Below are 23,296 nucleotides of genomic sequence, written 5' to 3' on the forward strand. Positions count from 1 at the left end.
AAGCAAGAACAACCGTGAAGGCAGAAGCCTGGACAGTTGAGGCTGGTAGTGATGAGAACAGTGACGGATGTTAAAGAGAAGACAAATGATGCTGGGAGCCTGGAGTGGATGCTGTGTGACTTAGAAATAGTGTGCAAGGTCCTCAGCAGATGCCTGGGAGTCACAGAGTCAGGGTTTCAGTGGGAAAAAAAGCAATCTCTTCCTGAACAAATGGTAACATTTTCACCTGGTGTACTGATGCCTTGGTTTCCCCTTCACCCTTCCTGGGAAGGAACATAGACAAACACCCATGAGTGGAATGTCTTGACTTGATTCTAGAGTTAGAGTACCAGTGTGATCTGCAGAAATATCCCGGAATACTTCCTATGAAAAGCAAAAGTTGCCTTGTAAACCCCTGATCACTTCGTGACTCTTGAATCAGTTTCTCAGATCCACTCTTCTATCCTGGAGACTCAGGTGAATTGTGGTGATCTGAAAGTCTCCATAGTAGACTGTGTTTTCTTTTCAAAACGATCCTGCCTTCTCCATTGTTACATGTGCAGGCATCCAGACCTGAGGATGCTATACCTCAGAGGAAGGCTCCAGCCAGCATACTAGCCTCTATTCTGATCTTCAGGAACCACTCAGTGAGACTCACAGTGAGCATGTGGTTCAAGGCTGACCTCTGCTTTTTCAGTTTCCTGCTTCTGGGAAGGAGGAGAGTTAAGAAAGCCAACAACATTTTCCTATTCATTGACAGGAGATAGGAGCTGCCAACTTGAAAACTGTTGCCTAGAATAATTTCACAAAGCAAATACAAAAGAAGTTGTTTTTCCAGTATTTTATAAAGTAGACGAAGAATTTCTTAAAAGAATAAAACAATGGATCACAATAAATAAAGACCCTGGGTCGCCTGAACAATAAAAGAAAAACTTCAAAATTGAATCCTTATCCCTGGACTACCATTTTAAATATTCAGACTGACTAGATAGAGAAACTGTAGTTTTAGCTTAGGGGAGGAGGAGTCATGAGGACACCTAGCTTTATTTAGATCACTTGTTTTTTAGTTTAATCACTACCAAGTAGAGCGTTGTTCCGGTGTCGAACAGCAACCACTCATGTCTCCATCATTTGTCTTGAGTGGTGCTTCAGACATTACTTTCTGCTTGTGGTTTCTTGATGAAATTGGATCCTCCTTATCTTAGTTCTAGGAGGAAAGAACAAAAAATGACAAAGTAGGTCCACTGGAAGCAGAATATGACCAGGAGGTGAAAAGTGAGTTATTAAGTGAGGGGTCTCATAACTGCATGCTGAGCCAAGTAAAGGTGGGTACAAGACGTCTGTCTATATGACAAGTCACCTCACTACGTTCTCGGCTTAGGACTTGGCATCCATCCCTAAATTCCTCTTAAGAGAGATACTTAAACAATTAATGGATGCACTGGGATGTAGCTCTGTAATGGAGTGCTTGCCTGGATTCTGGGCTGGCAAGATGGTTCATCTGATAAGGGTGCTTATTTCCAAGTCTGATAACCTGAGTTCAGTCCCCAGGACCCATATGATAGAGGGAGAGAAGCAGTTCTTACAGGTTATCCTCTATGCTCTCCACCTGCACGCATGCTCACACACGTTCACACACATGCGCACGCTCTCTCTCTCTCTTTCTCTCTCTCTCACTCACACACACACACACACACACACACACACACACACACACACACACACACACACACACACACAAAGAACAATTAAAAGAGCCCAGGTTCTATCTGTAAAAAGTTGTTTTCTATTTAAAATCTTAACTCTTTGAGAACAGCTTTAGTATTTAAATGACACTTTACAGTTTGCTTATAGGCTTCACAGCAACTCTTCTCTGTGTTGTGTGCCCATTTTCCAGATGACCCAACCCAGGTTGATAGATGGTAAAGTGAGTTGCCCATTACTGCACCATTAGTAACTGACAAAGTCCCAACCAGGTTGTCCCCTTCAATCTTAATTCTAATTGACCTCTAGTTATATATTTCTACATAATAAATAGGCTCAGACTCAAAAACTGGAGCTGCCTAACTATGGCTGCAGACCATATCTGAGCTTCACCTGTTACCTGACAGGCTGCAAGCTAAGCTGAGAATGTTCTATCTATTTTTCTTAGGATTGAAAATAATCAAAAGAATGTTAGTAGCATGCTCACATCATCTGTGTGACCCTCTGCTTTCCCACTCTCCAGACAAAGATGACTGCCTGACAGAGACCTATCCTGTAGTGCAAAATGCCTACAGTAGCCACTATCCATCTTTTGTAGAAAATGTGTGCCTCTTCTTATCCTAGGATATTAGGGCTAGCCTCTGTGACCGGAAGTCCAGTCCAGTTGCCACACACTAACTTGTGTCTTTAAATTTTCCACCCCAGCGAGGCATTTGCCCTTTACCCTGTACCAACCAGGAAATGGATGCCAGGCCCTGGAATCTCTCATTATAACCTGAATCTTCTCATATTCTCTGACTTTCCAGGGCGCTAATTTTACTTGGCATCCAAAAATTGGACTTTGTTTTAACCTTTCAGCTTTAATTCTCTTTATACAATCTTGAGTCGTTTCCTCAGGTTAAGATCCCTGCCCAGCCTAGATCACTCTGCTTCTGGGGGCGCCACGTGGGCTTCCTGGGGTGCTCTGCTGCACTTTGCTTGAATGATGAATGTCACAACACCTGTGATCTCCTGTGGCTTTTTCTGCATCTCCTTTGCTGCTCATGGTACTACCTGCTCATAAAGGCACTTAACTGCAAACAGTGAATGGCTAGATGAAAGCCATGTCCCGGGCTGACTCCTGGTGGGTAAGACCTTTCACTACTAAATGTCTGAAAGTTAATAGTGTTTTGATGTGAACAGTAGTCTGGGAGAGAAAGAAACAGAAATGGAATCTGAAAACACATTTCACTGTAGTTTTGTATTGAATTTAGGTTTTTTAAAAATATGTAGGAACAATGCAAGTACTCATTTATAAATGAATGGATAAAATGTGGTAGGTATTTTAAAGATAATTTTATTTTTTTGAGATTATAATATAATTACATCATTTCCTCCTTCCCTTTCCTTCCTCCAAGGCCACCCCTGTACTCCCTCCCTCTTGCTCTGTTCTAATGCATGACCTGTTTTTTCTTTAATTATTGTTACATACATATATGTGTGTAGGTGTAGATATATATTACTAAATACATGACTACCTCCTGGTCAGCCTGTATAGTGTTATTTGTACGTACGTGTTCAGGGCTGACCGACCATTTGGTCTGGATAACTGGTTGGTACACTCTTCCCTAGCGAAGGCTGTTTCTCCCCTTCTCAGTGTTCTCTAGCTGCCCAGAGCTCTTTGTGTGCGCTGCAGCCTCCTGCACTTCTCTCTGTCCACTTTGGCATGTCTCCTGTTGCCTGGCCTTGTTCACCTCATGTTTAGGCAGCCATGTTGATGGGATTTAGGACTGTTGCTTCTGCCCTTTCTGGTAGATGCGTTCTTCCAGCAAACTCCCTGTTTCTCTGGCTCTTAGATTCTTTCTGCTTCCTCTTCCACATTGATCTCATCATTAGGTGGGAGAGTTGTGTTGTAGATATTCATTTGGCTCCACAATGCTGTCTTTTGATGGATTGTGGTTTTCTTTAATGATCTCTATCTATTGCAAAGAGAGGGTGAGAGAACTACACTCATCCATGTATAAATATTTAGAATGTAGTTAGGGATTGTAATGCTTTAGTAAAGTGGTGGTTGTAGGTTCTCCTCCAAGATCCATGACTTCTGTAGCCCTGAGTAGTTGGCTACGTTTCTAATATCAGTCACTGTTTCTTTCTTGTTGAGCATGTCTTAAGTGCAGTTGGAGAACTGTTGGTTAGTACCAAAGTGGGAATGCCTCTGGTGTACCTTTAGTGTTGTCTTGCCATGCTGGCTATTAATGTGGCTCAAAGGTGTCATGACGAGCTAGGATTGCTGGTTGCTGCTCTCCTTTGGAAGCTTTTATGGCACCTTCTAGTACCAGGAAAACTAGTCCTTGGGGAGAAGGGTTTTAGGCCACTTCCAGCTCAGTGACCTCTGGACCCTGTGTCCAAAGTACATGGTATCTTCAACAATAGAGACTCACTTACCTTCTACCTCAGGGTGGGAGGTCGGGGGAGGGGCCAGAATGACAAAACCAAGGGCAGGCAATAGCAATAGTCTATACTGTTTTGGATGCTGCATGTATAACCCAGACTAACAGCCCAAAAAGAGCTTCTCATACTTGGTGTCTATGGCTGTTGGGGAGAACATTGTTAGCCCAGATGTAAACATTTCATTTAAACTCTACATGTATATTTTACACTGTCTAATGTATATTACTGAAAATTTTAGGTAGTTAATAGTGTAATTCCTTATAACTTTCTCAAACTTCCTCACTTATTTTACACCCCAACCCTTCTTTTGCATTTATTTCCTTTTCCTTTTTCCCCCATATACAAGGAAATATTAATTGTCCTTAAAAGGAAAAAAAATTTGAACAAATCAACCTTGAGGATTTTGTGCTAAGTAAAATAAGCCAGTCACAAAAGGTAAATGCCTTTTTAAAAAGAGATTTTATTTTATGTGTATGGGTGTTTTGCCTGCATGTATATCTGTGCATCACATGTGTGCATTAATGTGGAAGCCAGAAGAGGGTGTCAGATCCCCTTGAACTGGCGTTAAGAACAGTCCTTAGCAGTCATGTGGATGCTGGGAATCAAACCCCAGTCCTCTAGAAGAGCAGCCAAGACTCTTAACTGATGAACCATCCCTCCAGCCTCTTGCAAATACTGTATTACTTCACTTATATGAGATTCAATTTTGTATAAAAGGCAAAATGGTGGTTCCCTGTAAGCAAGGTGTAGGGAGAATAGAATTCTTTTCTAATGAAAATGTACTTGCAATTTGAGAAGATGAAGTTCAAGAGATGGTAAATGATGAGGGTTATAACAATTTCATTCTTATTAACAGTTTGTGAAATAAAATTAATTACAATTAAACAGTGAGCCAAACAGCATCTTTATAAAGATTGTCTTCATTAAATTATCTAATGGAGTATCAAGAGAAATATATGAAGCAGAATCTATTATTAAATTAGTCCATTGTTCCAGCATATATTTCTAGATAAAGTATTTCACTGTTGTATATTTCATGCCCTTTATGAAACTTGATTCTTTAGACACTCTTTAAGAATTCAAAATTTAAGCAAGAGGGCACAGTGGTTAAGAATACATACTCTTCTTGAATAGGACCCAAGTTCAGTTCCCAGCATCCACATCAGGTGTCTCACAGCTTTAACTCAACCTCCAGAGGGTCTGAAGACTCTGGTCTCTATGAGTACCTGCACTCATGGGCACATACCCATATTCTGGTGTGTGTGTGTGTGTGTGTGTGTGTGTGTGTGTGTGTGTGTGCGCGTGTGTGCGCACATTATTAAAAATAAACTCAATCTTAAGTCTTTTCCTATGCCTTTAAATATTTTCCCTACTTTTTTCTTAAGTAATTTCAGTTTCAGGACTTGCAATAATATCTTTGATCCATTTGGAGTTGATGTTTGTGTAGGATGCGAGTTTGCTTTGTTTTTTCCAAGGCCTTCAGGTCAGTGTTGTATATTAGAGATTTTTCTGATTTTCTAATATGCACATTTGTAACTGTAAGCTTCCCTCTTAGAGCTGACTTCATTGTATCACATAGATTTTGATATGTGTGCTTTCTTTTTCATTTGATGCTAGAATTTAATTTTTTTCCATCTTGATTTCTTTGCTGTTCTTGATCATTCAGTAGTGTTGGTCAGTCCCCGTGAGTATGTGTGTTTTCTGCAGTTTCTCTTGCTGTTGATGTCTTCTTTTACTGTACTGGGGTCAGATAACATATACTACACCTTTGCCACATCTAATTTTGTTTTAGACCCTGTTTGACTGACATTAGAACAGCGATGCCCATTTCTTTCTTAGATCCGTTTGTTTGGAGTACCTTTTTCTACCCTCTCGCTATAAGATAGCCTCTGTCATTGACAGTGAAATGCATTTCTTAGAGTCAGCAAACTGATCCTGTTCCTTTATCCAATCTGCTAGTTGGTATCTTTTGATTACTATTCAGAATTATTATTGAAAGTTGTGTTGCTTCCTATCATTTTGTTGATTTTTTTTTGTTGTTGTTGTTGGTTTGGTTTGGTTTGGTTGGGAGATTTTTGTGGGGAGAGGAGGTCATAGTCAGTATCTTCCTATTCTTCACTGGCTTCAGGATGTGGTTTGTTTCCTGTAGCCTCACCGGAAACAATGTTTATCTGTCTCCTCCATCCATAGGATTCCTTTGGGTGACCTCCTGGGTAAAGCTGGTTTAGTGGGTGTGAATTTCTTTAGGTGTTTTGTTTTGTTTATTTGAGACAGGGTTTCTCTGTAGTTTTGAAGTCTGCCCTGGAACTCGATCTGTAGACTGGGCTGGCCTCGAACTCACAGAGATCCACCTGCCTCTGCCTCCAGAGTGCTGGGATTACAGGTGTGCACCACCACCGCCCAGCACTTTAGTTTATATTTATCATGGAAAGTTTTTCTTTCTCTTATACTTCTGATTTAGTTTTGCTGGATGAGTAGTCTTGTGTGACATTTGTCTTTCAGAGTTTGAAATTCTGAAACTCTTGGCTTTAAAAGTACTGTGAAGGAGCTGGAGAGATGGCTCATTGGTTAAGAGCGCTTGCTGTTCTTAAGCAGAGACTTAAATTTGATTTATGTTTCTTGTGTTTTTGAGTTGGGATGTGTACATGGAGGTTTAGGGGTGTGTGTGTGTGTGTGTGTGTGTGTGTGTGTGTGTGTGTGTGTTTTAAATTACCCTTATTTTTTCATTGGGCGTGTTTGTAGTATTCATTCCCAGAGGTCTTGAATTCGGTACCCCCTCCCCCACATCAGACAGTTCCCAGCTGCCTGTAACTCTAGCTCCAGGGTATCTGACACCATCTTCTGACCTCTGTCCACTGCATTGACATATACCTACACGTACACACACATACATTCACTCAACACACAACCACTCAACAGACACATGAACAAATAGAACTATTGAGAACTATGCAGTTTTTCTTATGGGCCAGGCTCTGTGTTATTTGGCATTTCTCTCTTACAGATTTCAATATACTTTCTTTGTTCTGTATATCCAGTGTTTTGACTACAGTATGATTTCAGAAAGTTCTTCTGGGCATGTCTGTTAGGTACTCTAAATGCCTCCTGAAGCTAGATGGGTGTCTGTTTCCCTAGACTTGGACATTTTCTGCTCTGGTTCTATTGAAACTGTTTTCTATGCTTTAGTGTGGAATTCTCCTTTGCTCATGGTTTATGAATTTGGTGTATTCATAGTGTCCCAAAGATCCCAAGTGTTCTTCTTTGACTTCTTAATTCTCTCTTTGTCATGTCTAAATGTTCTGGTTTCTCTACTGTATCTTCAAGCCTCTGTACTCAGTCCTCCTTGTGATCCATTCTGTTGAGGAATGTTTCTGTGGAATTCTGTCATTTCCATTTCCTTAATGACTTCCACATTCCTGTAGTGTGCTCACTGTTTCATCCAGCTCTTCTCTTGGGAGTACATTCATGAGTTTGTTTGTGTCTTCCTTTGTTCTTGTCAGTGTGCTTCCAGATTCCTTGTCTGGAATTTCATCTGATTTATTTATTTATTTATTTATTTATTTATTTATTTATTTATCTATCCATCCATCCATCCATCCATCCATCCATCCATCCATCTATCTATTTATTTATAGGCAGGGTTTCTCTATGTAGTCCTGGCTGTCCTGGAACTCACTCTGTAGACCAGGCTGGCCTCAAACTCACAGAGATCTTCCTGTCTTTTCCTTTTGAGTGCTGGGATTAAAGGTGTGTGCCATCTCTGCCTGGCCTAATTCATTCTTATTAGAGGTCTTTACTGTGGAATTAGTAAATTTTGGAGGTGTGTGTGTGTGTGTGTGTGTGTGTGTGTGTGTGTGTGTGTGTTTGTGTTTCTTATGTTTTTGAGTTGTATATGCAGGTTTAGGTTGAATATTTTTTAATCATGCTCATTCTTTCATTGAGAATGGTGGTCATATTCAGTAAGAACTAGGTTATGGTAGAGTTGAATCATTGTTTCTCTCTGCATTAATATGTTCATGGTGCTGGGCTCATTCCCTGTTAGTCCCCTGAATTTAGAATAATGCTCCAACCAGTAACTGTCAGAGATTAGGCCCATATGAATATACAGTAATAGTCAATCACCCCTTAAACCTAACCGCTTTATGAAGTATGGGAACATGATAGTATAGTATTTACTGAGAAATTAATTTCTGTATGAGTAGAAAGAAAAAAAATGGAGGTAAGACTGATCAGTAGTGGGAAAGGTCAGAAAGAAAATATAGAAAGATGAGAAGAAAAAAGTAAACAGCGGAAACAAAAGAGACCACAGGACAAGATGAGACAGTTCTAGCTGAAGGTGGAGTGGAAAAAGTGAGGAAAAGAAGGCAGTCAGTTACCAAAAGGAGCTTGAGACACACGAACCCAGCAGGCGAGGCTGGGCTGTGTTCCTTATGCAAACCTCTCAAAGAACAATGACCAAAAAGAGTGGGTGTGGGAGAGACAGAGAGCCCAGGAATACAAGAATATGTGGAGGCTATATACAGAGCTGGCCTGCTACATCGATACTCATGCCAGTGTGTTCTAGATGGAGACACAGAGTCTGAATGTGGTCCTCTTATTGCTGGTTGTAGCTCAGATTTCTCCCTCAGTCTCATTTATGCCTGCTGTACCCCTGAGCTGTACTGGACATGCTCAAGTCACAGATGACACTCATCAGGAGGTGTTCCCTCAGGAAGCAGGTCACAGACGCTAGCCCACCTTCCAGCGATCTCTAGGGAGTTGGGATTTCAAATGCTGTTCTAGCTCTGGTTGGTCCATCATCAAGTGACCAAATGGCTCAACCAGGAGTTTTTCTTTTAAAATGTTCCACTCCAATGCCAAAGTTTTTTTCCTCAGTATGACAACTTTGAGCTCTCTTCCCTCCTCTCTCTCCTCTCCTTCCCTCCATTAATTTCTTTATTCATTTACTTATTTATTACTGCTCTTAAACATGTCTATGGCTCTAAGTTCAGTGACAGTTTTTGGAGGCTCTAAGTTTAGCCTCAGTCATTCCCTTACTGGGGTAAGAGAATTCCCCTGACCTTTTCGATCCCTGTAGGATGGACTCTGGGTCTTTCTTGTTTTGTTTTTGAAAGTTAACTATTTTACTTAGCTACTAGCCTGGAGTCCTGATCAATATTACCCAGAGTTCCCTGGAGACTCTTAACATACTACACCTGCTTGTCATCCACCATCTTGGACCCTGTCTTTTGAAGAAAGAGCTAGAATGTAAAAATCACTATATAAATAACCAGTTCTTCTTTTCAAATATTAAAAAATCCTCCCAAACTAAGTTTCCTACATGTACATGAAGAAAACGTTTTCATATCCAAGCATATGTATAACTTTTTTAAAGTTCCCTAGTTTTAATTTAATCAGTGAGTTTTACCAGTCTCTGTTAATGGCTGGTAGGTTATGTCCAGTTTTCCATGATTGTGTAGTGACCTATATAAGAGCCTCAACAAAACTGATGTGCTGATGGGGGTCGGTGTATTTTTAGGTGGTGTGGAGTTGACTCATCGAGGTTCCTACCCAGTCACATCTGCCTATAGTACTACTTCTCTCTGTGACCTTACCATTTGAACGTGTTCTGATAGCAAGTGTTGTTAGCTGTGAAAACATACTATTAGAGTGTTATGGGAATCCCCATTGGCCTTTGAAAAAGTGAAAATAACACTTGTTCTTTCTATTAGAGTACTGTTTCCTGGAATTAGGATGTACCTCTTAAATAAGGTCTGTTCTGGTAGATGCAAATAACACTATTTCTTTAGCTTGTTCACTTTGTTACTTTTATTTTATTTTATTTCCAAGACAGAGTTTCTCCAGGTAGTCCTGGCTGTCGTGGAACACACTCTGTAGACCAGGCTGACCTGGAACTCACAGAGATCTGCCTGCCTCTGCCCCCAATGCTGGAATTAAAGGCGTGTGCCACCATTGCCTGGCTGTTATATTCTTTTGAAAAAGGTTTTAATATAAAGGAGCCAAATGCTGTCTGCAATGTGAAACAAATACAGTCATATGAAAAGCTGAAGATTGCCTTCTGCCCAGCCTCAGTCCTGCCCTCCTGAGCAGAGCAATCATGCTGATCTGTGTGGCCTCTCCATGCTCAAACAAGTCTAATCAGGCTCGGGGTTCTTTATTTGTTGTGTTTTAGTCAGCTCTTCATTCGGCTTTAAAAAACAACAAAATCACATGTAACGGCCCTTCGGAGGTCAGAAATAACTAATAAACTCATTCTGTTTAATGATGACATAGTGTGCTGCCGTGTGAGCTGCTGCAATTAAATTGCTGCTCCGTGGGTGTGCGTGGACATCATTGCCAATGATGCTAGAGATGATGCGTATGTTTTTGCTTCTTCCACAGGCTTGACACTGAGAAGTGCAATTGCGGGGTCACAAGAAATGTGCGGTTTTTTTGTCTTAATAGTTACTATCAGATTGATTTCCCAAAGATTTATGGCAAACCTCCCTGACTAACAGCTTGTGCAGGTGCCCAGCTCCCTGGCTCTACTCCAGCCCTGGATGGCGCCACACTTTAAAATGTTTGCCAATGTCATGAAAAATGGTATCACATTGTTATTTTATTTCTCCTTACTAATGAATCCAAGCTGGTTTTCCCATATTTTAATTAGTGTTCACATTATATTTTAGGTTACCTGCCTGCTGTACCTGTTCCCCTTGTCCTGTGGTGATGTAGTGTTTGTAATCTAGGAACTCAACCTTGCCTGAAGATCAGAGGACAGAGCTAGCCACAGAGCTAGCCACAGAGTAAGCCGTAGAGGTCAGGCAGTCGTGGCACACACCTTGAATCCTAGCACTCAGGAGGCAGAGGCAGGGATCCATCTGGATTTCTGTGAGTTCAAGGCCATTCTGGGTGGGCTACCTGAGATTAAGTCAGTCTAAAAGAGAAACATGGCCAAGCAGTGGTGGCACACACCTTTAATCCCAGCACTTGGGAATCACACATCTTTATTCCCAACACTAGGAAGGTTGAGACAGGAAGTGATATGGCTGGGCAGAGAAAGGAATATAAGACAGGAGGAGACAGGAACTCGCTCTCTTTCAGGCTGAGGAGTTGGTGAGGTAAGAGGTGGGAGCTGTGGCTTGCTCTGCCTCTCTGTTCTTTCAGCTTTCACTGATATCTGGCTCCAGGTTTTTATTAAGACCAATTAGGATTCATGCAACATTGTCCTCTCTTCCTACTGCCTCCATCTCTCCCTCCATCTCTCTCTCTGCCTTGAACTTCTTTTGTGATACTGGATGTGGTGCCTCAAGTCACACAGCTGCAGTGCTGGCCAAGCGCTCCCCCACTAACCTGCATCTCAAGTCTTTGACTCTCTTGTATGCTCATCTAGGGGTAGAGCTGTTTCCCTTACCGTTTTTTGAGCTTTCTTTTCTTAAGAAGGTTATAAAAATGCTCTAGGTCATCTTTATATGATTATGTTTTTTTTTTCCTTGTATACACTTGCCATGCTCTTTTCATGTGTGTGTGTGTGTGTGTGTGTGTGTGTGTGTGTGTGTGTGTGTCTGTGTCTGTGTGTCTGTGTGTGTCTGTGTGTGTGTGTACACCAAGGTACTCCAGTAGCTTGTGCTCCCATTATGTCACCAGTCTTTTCTCACTGTGCGATTGCACCTTGTCATTAGGAAGTTCCCCTGTATACTTGGCATCTGGCGCTTTGCTTCTTATTAAGTTCTAGGACTTTATTTGATTTGTGGAGAAGGTTTTGAAGTAATAAAGTTAATTACTGTTCTAAATATAACCTTACAGAGCATAGAATGAGCTTCTTGCTCAAATGTTCAGCTTTCTATAACAGAAAGCAAGGATGTAGTGTTCCCCTCCACCTCCTCACATCAATAACCCTGTAACTTTCAGCTAGTTGCTTATCATGCTTCTTGTGCCCCACAGCTGCTCCACTCAAAGCTAGCTTGTGTTTCTTAAGAACTTCAGAAAAATGAGGGCCAGAGAGATGGCTCAGCTGATGCCGTTAGTTTAGTCCCTGGAACTGATGTATACAAATCCACGTGAGGTACCATGTGTTTGTAATCCCAGTACTCCTGCGGTGAGGTGGGAAGTGGAGACAGGAACATCAGCCAGAAGCTTGCTAAGCCAGCTAGTCTGAAGTATGCAGCATGCCAGAAATAGCAAGAAATACCTCAACAAGGTGCAAGTAGAGAACCGTATCTCAGAAATTGTCCTCTGACCTTGACATGTGATGTGGCCGCACATATAAACTAAGCAGGATTACAGAAACGTATATGCAGAATGCCTGGCTACAGTCAGCACTCATCCAGTGGCTCCCAGCATTGTTTTTAATGTTGTGGTAACAGAAAATATAGACTCGTGACTGAAGATTCCATCTGTGCCAAACATAAACCAATAAATGTCTTCATAAGTGATTATACATTATATACAAGATGAAAAAACTATCCAATATGTTAATTTAGAGATTCAGACACGTGAATTCATCTGAAAAATTAACACAGCATTTTGTCAAATTTGCCACTTCTAAGAACTTTTTTCTTTTTTTTCCTCCACACTGCTAGCCATGTAGACCTAACAGGAGTTTTAAAAAAGGAATGTTTATTTGTGGGATAGGATTGTTGTGGGTCAAATTCAGGGTTAGGGGATGTTCTGCCATTGAGTCCATCCTTAACTTCTGCTCAGCTACTTTATCAGATAAATAGGGATCATAGAGATGAGATGGTCTGCAAGGACATGAAAAGTCAAGTTAAAATGGCTTTTTTATGTAGTTAACCAGCAACGAGGAGTGAGTATCAGAGGAGAAAGCACACATTTGGAAAAAAGGTAGAGGGATATTAAGGCTGAAATGGGCATCTGGACTTAAGCCATCACTAGATATGGCCTGACTCTCCTGTCGCTCTAATGGTCCTTGAAGGGTAATTGTGGCTTTATAGCTATGGGTAGATCATTGATTTTTCTTAATCACATTTCTGAAGAAACCAAGGTAAGTTCTAAAAGTTTAGAAATGAATGATACTCCTAATGAAGTTACATGCATAAAATGGAACATTTACAAGATTAAGAAGACAAAAGAAACCCACCTCTTTAATCACTTGAACCCGCTAATGAGCCTCTACAAAGGTTTTCAAAGTCTAGAGCACAACTGCCATGTTCACACTCCGTTAGAGCAGAAGGAACGCCCACAGAAGCAACTCTCGCATGCATACCTGCCATAGATGGTACCTTTTTCCTATTAATTTTTCATTGCTAACCAATTTTTTTTTTAAGCTAGCCTCGTACTTTATGGTGCTATTTGTTAGATTTCATAAAGGAAGGTTAGGTTTAGACTGTTTTCTCTTACCATTTTTATATTTTTGGCTGTGTATACAGTAAATACTCTCCATAGGAAAATGGGAGATTGGGCATTTATTCTTTGTAGTTTTCCATTTCAGCAAAGGATGATCTGTGTGCATTATTACCCTGGACCTACAGTCAGTTCACTCCCAGATAACCATCTTACATTACAGGATATGTATCATGTATCTTCTGTGTGTGTGTGTGTGTGTGTGTGTGTTTGTGTTTGGAGACAGGGTCTCACCACGTAACTCTGGCTGGCCTGGAACTCACTGTGTTGTCCAGGCTGGCCTCAAATTCATAGAGGTAAGCCTGCTTCTGCATTCCAAGTGCCAGAATTAAAGGTGTATGCCACCACACCTGGTACATCAGGCATCTTAATAGTTTTAAAATAGATGTGTAGTAGGAAGTCAGGTGACGTTACCATTGTTCATAATTACCCAACATGAAATCCAAAGAAATAGTTAAAGAATAAAGGTACTACATTTGAAAGAAAAGAACAACATGGTTTAAATGTCAATTCTACCAAATCAGTACTGTACTGGAAGATAATATTATCATGTGTCAGGTCACACTGGCTCCAAGTACTCACTTGTCATGCTGCCTCAGTGAGTTTTTAACAACAGGATTCTATAAACATAAAGACGTTTAACCATTCAGGGCAGACCTGAGGTAGTGAAAGACTTGAGTAGAATTACTGACTCTTTTGTATGTACATGCACTTCTTACATGGCACATACATACCTTTTTAGGAGGGAAGCCACATGAGAGTGAGAAGGCATTGCTGGTTCAGCACCTGACAGTACCCCTAGGCTGTTAAACCACTTTTCAAAACTGATTTGCAAAGGATGTAGTGCTGGCCTGAGAGATGAGGGAATTGGATGGCTAAAGAAAGGTAATTGCAGTGGGCAGAAGCAGGGACAGTGAACAGCACCTCTGAAACTGTGCACTCTATATTAAGTTCACAAAACTATCTGTGAGACCTCATAGCTAACTTGATAAGAGTCGATGAAAAGTTGGGCAAGTAAGGTCTGGCCCCAGCCCTGTCTGCGTCTCTCTATGACATTAGTTAAAAATTGAATATAGTTTTATATACAGATCTTTTTGTCCAAGTGTCTCGCTGCGTTTTAAAGGAGATGCATTTCAAATGATTTAAGGACCTCACAAAGAACCGTCTCTAAGATATTATCCAGGCCTTTATATAAAATATTTATAAATAAGTCAATTTCAGAAAATTTGCAATCAATTTTACATACTACATAAAGTGATGAATGAAATGCTCAATTCACTCTTGACTTAGTGAATTGAACGGATGCCATGGCCAAGACTGTACCGTGGGATGAGGAGAGGATGGTGGGCGTTCACAGGAGCGTTATGTTTCAGGAGTGTGGGACAAATAAGGAAGAGCCTTGAGTTATAAGTATAGGAAACCATGAACAGTTTTATGTAGGTGCCTACACCTCACTCCCAGGGGGATATCTATTAATATCCTGGGGAACACTGATGGTTTTCATTTGAGAAAGACAGTGTGAATTTTTCAAGTCTTTTTTTATTCAGAAGGAACCAGTTAGTGTAAGGGGGATGGGTCTTATGTTCTTCCTTTCTTCTGTAATTAATTATGCATTGATCCAGGGACTCCTACATGGACATTAAACTGTGATGTGCGGTTCGGACACTGGATTACCTCTGTGGTGCTAGCTGAGATCCTGAGGCTGAGAAGTCCAAGGACCCTTTGTACATATGAACGCTTTGGTTTTAGTGGCACTTAGGTTAGAAAATGATGCTTAGGTTTTACAGTTTCTTAGTGCATTTTGGTGGTGGTACTACAGCCAGGGGTCTTGTGCTTGCTGGTGAACAGTACCATAAAAATCAGTTTAAAAACTCTGCTCTGTTCCTACCTCAAGATCTCCAATGATAGATTACGACTTGAATTCACTCATCTTTTGAGTATAGGAAAAATGGGGGTGTCTTCATATAATGTCATCAGAATGGGGCATAGCTTGCCTAGTGCCTTGAATCTTAAAAGCCTAATTAGGACCCAGGGTGATAATGACGTCAATGTCTTAGATGGTATTGTATTGTTAAAAGGAGACAGTGTAAAGGATCATTAGTGAAAGGCTAGTATAGGTCACCAGAGAAGGAAACAGATTGAGGAAGCCTGCGGACATGGGGCTATGTCTTCAGGTAAGACCGATCTCAGTACTACATGAAAAGAAATATTAAAGACCAGACAGAGGGAGATGAGCAAGGTCTTAGAGGTGGTCAGGAGGCCTGGAGAGGGTAGCATTGGACAGGAGGGACCACTCTCTCCACTAAGCCTGGAAGAGAGCTGGCAGTGCCTGTAAATATGCAACCAGAATTGTGGAGACTTCATCGGCTGAACAGAAGGGCCCGCTGCTCTTTCTTCACCGTCAGCATCACCGTCATAGTAACCGTGAGAGCGTCTCCTGTGGTAATGAGGCAGGCAGCTAGGAGTAAGTACACGCAGTGATGCAGGTAGGCAGAAGAGGCAGAAAAGCTTCTACCTCAAAGCACAGGGAGCCTTGATGCACACGTCGTGAATTCACCGCCTGTACCAGTAGGAAAAAGAAGAGAGTGTAAGAGGGGGTGGTTTCCAGGTCTGACGACTGGACGATTATATAACATGCTGGTGATGAGGAATACTATGAACACTTTATGCTAATAAGTAGAGCCCGTAAGGAGCCAAGAGAACAAACACCCTCCCTTCTGGAAGGCACCTCAGTGTCGGGTGTGGAGGAGTGCATAGTCTGTACCAGAGAGAGTTGTAGGAGCAAGAAGTATTTTTAGGAAAGAACTACATTGCAGTTAAAGCCTGGTAAGTATTCTTAGTAACCCAGAGGTGGGGAATATTCTGGGTAAAAGATGAACAGCTTGTAAAGGAGGTTTGTAAAGCAGAATGAGGCTTCCACAGGGCACAGTTGGAAAGGGTCAGGAGATGTGGCACTCCAGCCATCAGAGAGGATTCAGTGAGAGTGAGGGAGCGGGCACCCCCAGGCGGTGAAGTGTGCCCTGATTTTAGGACCAACCCCCCAGCCTCTGAAGCCAAGAACCCAGTGCAGCTATTTCTGCTCATCAAGGGAGGTGGGAGTGGAAGCATCTAATGCTGGATGCTTCTGGAAGCCAGAGCAAGGCGTGCTCGCCTCATACATAGATGCACAGAATTCCTGGTGTTGTTGCTTCAGAGAAACACAGAAATCATTTTGAGGAGGAAGAGAGAGAACTCAAATCTGGGAGTTTAGGCAAAGTTGTAAACCTAAAGAGGAAGGCGAACTGGAGGAGAGAGAGATTTCAGGCGACATGAGCTTGCAAGAACAGATGGATACATTTAAAAGAGGGTAAAAAATGAGAAATCTCAGAAATAGAAAATATTTTCTTTGGGACAGACCCAGTGTATGAACTAAAACCTAAACAAGGCACTGATGATTTAATACTAAGGAATTCTTCGTGGCTACGGCTCAGAAAAATAAAGGAAAAAACCTTGACTATACTGTTGCCCCGACGTGTGAATCAGTTTCCCACCTGAATGAAGCAAATAACTGAATAAAGCCGTTCTACTGCATTGTTGAGCTGAACTAGAAAGGCGGATGGACCACAGCTACAGAAACAGGGATGACGCATCCTCAGCTGAGCAGTAAAACTGATATGCTCCTTGCAGGTGGCCTCCAGAGAGGTGGGTGCTATGGCTCGCATATGAGATGTCCCTGTGTGTCCTTGCACTGGGGGCTCGGTGCCCCTGCTGGGGGTTGCTGTTTGGGGAGGTTCTGGAAGCCTGAGGTGGAACCTAACAGCAGGAAATAGGTCATTGTATTCTTGGGGTGCCTCATCCCTGGCCCCTCCCTGGCCCTCTTCTCTGATTTCTGGCTGCTTCTGCCTTGCTCCTCCCCTCCATGATGGACTGACCCCCGGAAGCCATGAGCTTGCTGCTGCCTGCTGCCTGCCTGTGAGGGCTGCTCCGAGTGAAGAGTCCTGGGCCAGGGCTAGAGCCCTCTGGAACTCCAACTTCAGCACAGCGTGATGGGAGGCCCGTTGCCCATAGTAGACAGGCAACACTGCGTGGTAGCAGTAAGGAGAATTTCCCCTGAGAGTTTGATACTTGTGCAATTTAAAAAGTAAATGCTCAGTACCCTTAGGAAGTAAATGTTGGTTATTGAGGAAATATATATTAAAGCATAAGCCAGGTAGACTCTGAAAAGGAGGGAGGAGACCAAATCCAGCGCAGTGAGGGGGGATTGAGACTCACCTATACTGCCCAATGTGGAAGTTCAGCTACTTTGGAAGATAATCTAGTAGTCATCGGGGAATAAAATTGATGATGGGTATACTGTTAAATGGAAAAATAACCCTTCTGTATCTGCCCTAGAAAAGTCTGGCTTGTAAGCACAAGGTTTGATCAAGAATGTTTGTTTTACCGAAAGTTTATAATTGCATAAGCAATCAGAAACAACTCATGGGTCCATCATGATGTGAGCATAAATAAGTGTAGTGTTACCATAAAATGGGGTATTATTGAACGGTGAAAATTAATGTGCAAGAGCTACCCATACTGATACTGATAACTCAGAATCTTACTACATTAAAAGCGATCTGCAAAGGAACTGTATCATATGCTATTTACGTAAATATAAATATGTAGAAGCAATAACATAAATATTCATGAGAATAATATACATCAGCTCCAAGGTACTGATTCCTTCCACAGAGGGGTGAAGAGAGAAGAATGGGATCCAAGAAAAAGAAACCTGGGGCTATCATTGTACTTTAACATGAGATACCTTTTTACCTCTTATGGCACCTGAAGCAGGTAATAGCAGAACAGTGAGGCTTGTTATAACTGACCTGTTACTCACTTCCACAGAAGTTGATTGCTTTATTATCTGTACTTTTCTTATGTACCTGAAGTATTCCTGTGTACCTCACAATATCCAGAAACTGGGTGAAAAGAAACTGCTATCACTGTGAAAAAGGAACCAACATGAGACCAGCCAAGGTGGGGCCCGTGGAGTGTTTTCTGTGCAGAGATTTATCATAGATTAGTGCCTGTACAGAGGGAAGGAGTAGCCAGAACGGCAGGAAGCCTATGAACCTCAGTGCAGACTGACAAAGCGGCAGCCACGCCCAGAAGTAAGCCTCTCTGGGCCCAGCCAGGGCCTCTTTAGTCAGCAGCTGCCTGGCCAGAGGGTGTGCCTGTGAGCAAGATGGTTCTTGGTGTCTTGGTAGCTCCTAAGCAAGCGAGGGCAGTGAACCGTTCATGGACTGGGCAGGCCTGTCCACCATCATCATGAAATGCAGCGTCATTTCGATTGCCTGATGCTCCCTCGGTCTTTATCAGTGTATTTATGGCTGCAGTGAAGTTAAGATGCAGAGCCTCATAATGCATGCTCGGTTATCGTTTAGAGCATATTAATTCCTTTACTCTCTATAAGGTTGTGGCTTTATTTGCTGGACTCTGAGGACAGTCCTGTGCTAGGTCTACAAGTTGGTTTCATCTTCATTTCCTTACCCCCCTTCCCTCACCCCTGTTCTGAATACTGATTAAGGACCAGTCACAATTTTATGTTTAGAGGATAAAATATACAAGTGGTATCTCTGCCTAATTATCTTAATGAGTGTTATTTTAGAAATCATTGGATGTGTTTGTGTAAGACTACATAATGCTACCTTCCTCATCAGTCAGTCAAAGAAGGCAGTAGGGACAGAATTATTAGTTATCAAATACTTATAACCCACTTGTCCATCTGGGTACCAGTTACATATGGTGCTTGACTTGCATTCTGTATAAGTAGTGCTTATCCTTAGGTGAAACGAACATGTATTTTATCTGAAAATGTCCAGTTATTCGGTAACAGGATCCATGCTGTCCAGCTTCTGGGTAGTCTGCTTTCAACACTCTGATGATGTCCTGCTAATGAGAAGTGTGGACCCTAAAGTAGGGTGGTTTTGATAAATTAGTGAGTGATGTTCAGGTGTGTGGACTCTGGGACTGGAAGAGATAGAATACAGACTTTGCTCTATTTGTAGGATGTTGAAGTAATTGCCCAGCTTTTACATTGACAACAGAAGTTGCAGCACGGATACCTAGGCCTCCCAAGCACTCCAGACCTGTGGATATTTCCGAGGTGCTCCAAATGAAACAGAAAGGGAGTTCAGCTAGTGTTTATTAGAGACTTTTCACACTTGGGGTGAAGACGAGAGAGCAAAGCTTGAGTTCCAGCTTCCAGAACAGTTTACAAACTTGGTCAGCTAACGTGCTGATGCAGCCCCCAGGCCTAGACACACAGCTTGTGTGGAGGTAGTTTCTGTGTGAGGAACTTGACCTTGAGACCTGGTTCAGGAAGTACTGCAAGTAGGCAGAAGTGAGGGAAAAGAGGAGACTCCTGTTTCCTGAAGCCAGTCAGAGGTGAGCATGTGCGTCACTATCTGGCCTGAGTATGTCTTAGGCCAGGGCAAAGTCACTTGCCTCTGGCTATGAGGAAGGAATTATAAAGAACTATGTCTTGTCCCTAACTCCAGTAGAAATTTTCTCTACAGTCCCTTGAAAGATGGTTTCAGAGGTTGTAGAAGATTCCACAAAGGCGATTCAAAGATCCACCATGATTGAACATTTTCTGTCAAGGAACTTTTTTCTCATGGCTGTGTTCTTCTTTGAAGTCTTGCTCCAGTGTGGTAACTTGGATGGCCCTAAGGAAAAGCATGCCAGCCCCCAATCCTGTTTGTCATTGAAAGCAAAGTACAAAAGCAATGTTACAGAGACTTGGGGATCTGGGAGTGATCCCCTCCTGGACTAACTTGATACAGATAGCCAGTGTTGTGGAAAGAGGTGTATCTAATGAACAGCTGAGTCAAAGGATAGACATAGACGTCACACACACACACACACACACACACACACACACACATCCTGAAGCATTGTCAGATGAGTTGAGTGTGATGCTGCTTCCTACAGTTACCGTAGCCTGGTACAGAACAGCATAGTGTGTACCCATCTGGTATTCGCTCCCCCACCCCCACCCCCATCGTAGTCAGTGAGCAGCACTGTTAACCAGCTGCTGTCGGGCTGTGCCTTATCCAGTGAGCCTGTACCACCGAGTTCACTGGGAAAGCACCTTAGTATCAGAACGTGGTGAGCAGTTGAAGATCGCTTCTCTAGAACTAGTCTAAGACTGCTTCCTTTTCTGCACAGAAATTATTACTTTTCTCGGGCCCATCTGTTGATACTTGGGGTTGGTTCCTGGACTGTGGGTGTTCTGTTTAAGAAGTTCTTAACAAGTTTCTGTGTTTCAGGGTTTAAATTTGGATCTTTGATCCTTTTTGTATTGATTGTTGTACAAGGGGAGAAAGATAAGGCTCTAACTTCATTCTCCTGTAAGGAGAATGCCAGTTTTTCCAGCACCGTTTGTTACATAGGCTATTCCCCTCTTCCCCAGAGTGTATTTTTTACTCCTTTGTCCAAAATACATGGACATAGCTTCACTGTTTTATTTCCAGTTCTTCTGTTCTGTCTCATTGGTCCACCCATCTACTTTGATGCCGGAACTCGGCTATCCTCATCACTGTAGCTCTATAGTATAATTTGAGGGTGAATGGTGTGATATTGCCAGTATTGTTCTTACTCTTTAGGATTGCTTTGGCTGTTTGTGGTCTTCTGTGGTTCCACATGAATTTCTATATTATTTTTTCTAAACCTTTGAAATATGACTTGGAAATTTTAATGGTAGTGTTAATTCTGTAAATTAATTTTGGTACCATAGATATTTTCATAATATTAATTTTCCCTACCTAGAAACAAAATATTTTTCTGTTGTCTAGTATCTTCTGTGATTTCAAGAGTTCTCCCATGTCTTTGGTTAGTTATATTTTTAAATACTTAATTTTAACTGGTTGTGGTAGCACTTGCATTTAATCCCAGCACTTGGGAGGCCGAGGCAGGGATATAATCTCTATGAGTTCCAGGCCAGGCAGGTCTACCTAAAGAGATAGTGAGACTCTGTCTCCTGCCCCACTCCCACCTGCATGCACATGCATATACACACACACACACACACACACACACACACACACACACACCTTAATTTTGGAGGTAGTTCAACAGCAAAGGAAGCCACAAGCACAGTCAACAGGCGGCCCACAGGATGGGAGAAATTCTTCATCAGCTGCACTGCACACAAGGGCTGATATCCAGGTTTTCCAAAGAACTGCAAAAATTAAATACCAAGATAAAATAAAAACCCCAACCAACAAATGAACAAATGAACAAATGAACTGAATAGACAGTTTTTAAAAATACAAATGGAGGCCAGGCGGTAGTGGCGCATGCCTTTAATCCCAGCTCTCGGGAGGCAGAGCCAGGTGGATCTCTGTGAGTTCGAGGCCAGCCTGGACTACTGAGTGAGTTCCAGGAAAGGCTCAGAGCTACACAAAGAAACCCTGTCTCAACCCCACCCACCCACCCCCAATACAAATGGCCACGGTGTTCAATATCCCTAGCCATCAGGGAAATATAAGTTAAAACTGCTTTAACAAAAAAAAAAAAAAAAAAAAAAAAAAAGGTTTGGGATTTAGCTCAGTGGTAGAGCGCTTGCCTAGCAAGCACAGGGCCCTGGGTTTGATCCTAGCTTAAAAAACAAAAACAAAAACAAAACAACAACAACAAAAAAAACTGCTTTAAGATTCTATCTCACCCCCATCAACATGGCTATCATCAACAAATCTGGCAGCAAATCTTGGAGAAGTATGGAGAGAAAGGAATCCTTATCCGTTGTTGGTGGGAGTGCAAATTAATACAGCCATTGTGAGAATCACTTTGGAGATTTCACACACACACACACACACACACACAACCTAAAAATAAAGATATTTGTATCCTTGTTTACTGCTGCTTTATTCACAATAACAAAGAATTGGACAACGTAGTTGTCTGTCAACAGATGAATGGAAATGGATGAACTTAGAATGTATAATATTACATGAGGGGACACAATTGCAGAAAGATAGAAAACCTAGCATGTTCTTTCTCATGCAGAATCTAGACAAGAATCTATGTATGTATAAATCATGTACATGTGGGTACAGTAAGCATGAATAAAGAAAATAAAAACACAGGAGGATGTAGAAGGGCTGAAAGAAGGTAATAGGTACAAGTTATGAAAGATAATTGTTTTCTAGTTTCAGTTCTGTCATGATTTTTTTTAGTGATGGATAAGTGCATAAATATATTCAATACTGAGTCAAAAATTTGAAAGGGAAGTTCTAGCTTCCGTTCCAAATTCCTATTCCAACTGTATAGAAGTTCAGTGACTTGTATATGGACTTTAGATCTGATTAATTTTGGCATGTAACTTTTTTTAATATTCAAGTTTTTATAATAGAGGCTACAAAAATGAAAAATACATGTAACTGTTCTAAGAATAGTCCATGGAGTTTGCAGAGCTAATGCTGTCAAGTAGTCCCTGCAGAGAATTAACAGGCTTGAGTAACTTTTATGACAAACAGATATTAACATAGTCCTAACGATTCCTTTAGTGTTCACGAGCCTGCTATTTTGAATCAGCAGTTATTGTCAAATTAAGCCACTTTCGGTTGGCTAGACTTGTAGGAAGATATTCTGATGCACAAGACCTTGGTGCATTTTTACAGATGTTAATTCTAACTTAAAGTTTTAGTATGTAATGTATCTGATTTGATCTTTTAGTGTTTGATAGCATGATGTGCTCTGTGTATCAAATCCAATCAAGCTAACAGGGGCACAAAGTATAACCACTTAATAATCAAATTGGTTTGCTTTTCTGAGATAGCATAAAGAATATTTCTCTAGATATCTTTTCCACTTCTCA

General features: G+C 41.6%; 1 protein-coding gene across 25 annotated transcripts in view; it reads left to right on the forward strand.

The window, feature by feature from the left end:
- Nucleotides 1-23,296, forward strand: part of Pkp4 (plakophilin 4) — a 224,988-nt gene that overhangs the window by 105,541 nt on the left and 96,151 nt on the right. The gene's annotated exons all lie outside the window — the stretch shown is intronic.

The sequence above is a fragment of the Onychomys torridus genome, chromosome 4, assembly GCF_903995425.1.
Source record: "Onychomys torridus chromosome 4, mOncTor1.1, whole genome shotgun sequence".
NCBI classification, from domain to species: domain Eukaryota; kingdom Metazoa; phylum Chordata; class Mammalia; order Rodentia; family Cricetidae; genus Onychomys; species Onychomys torridus.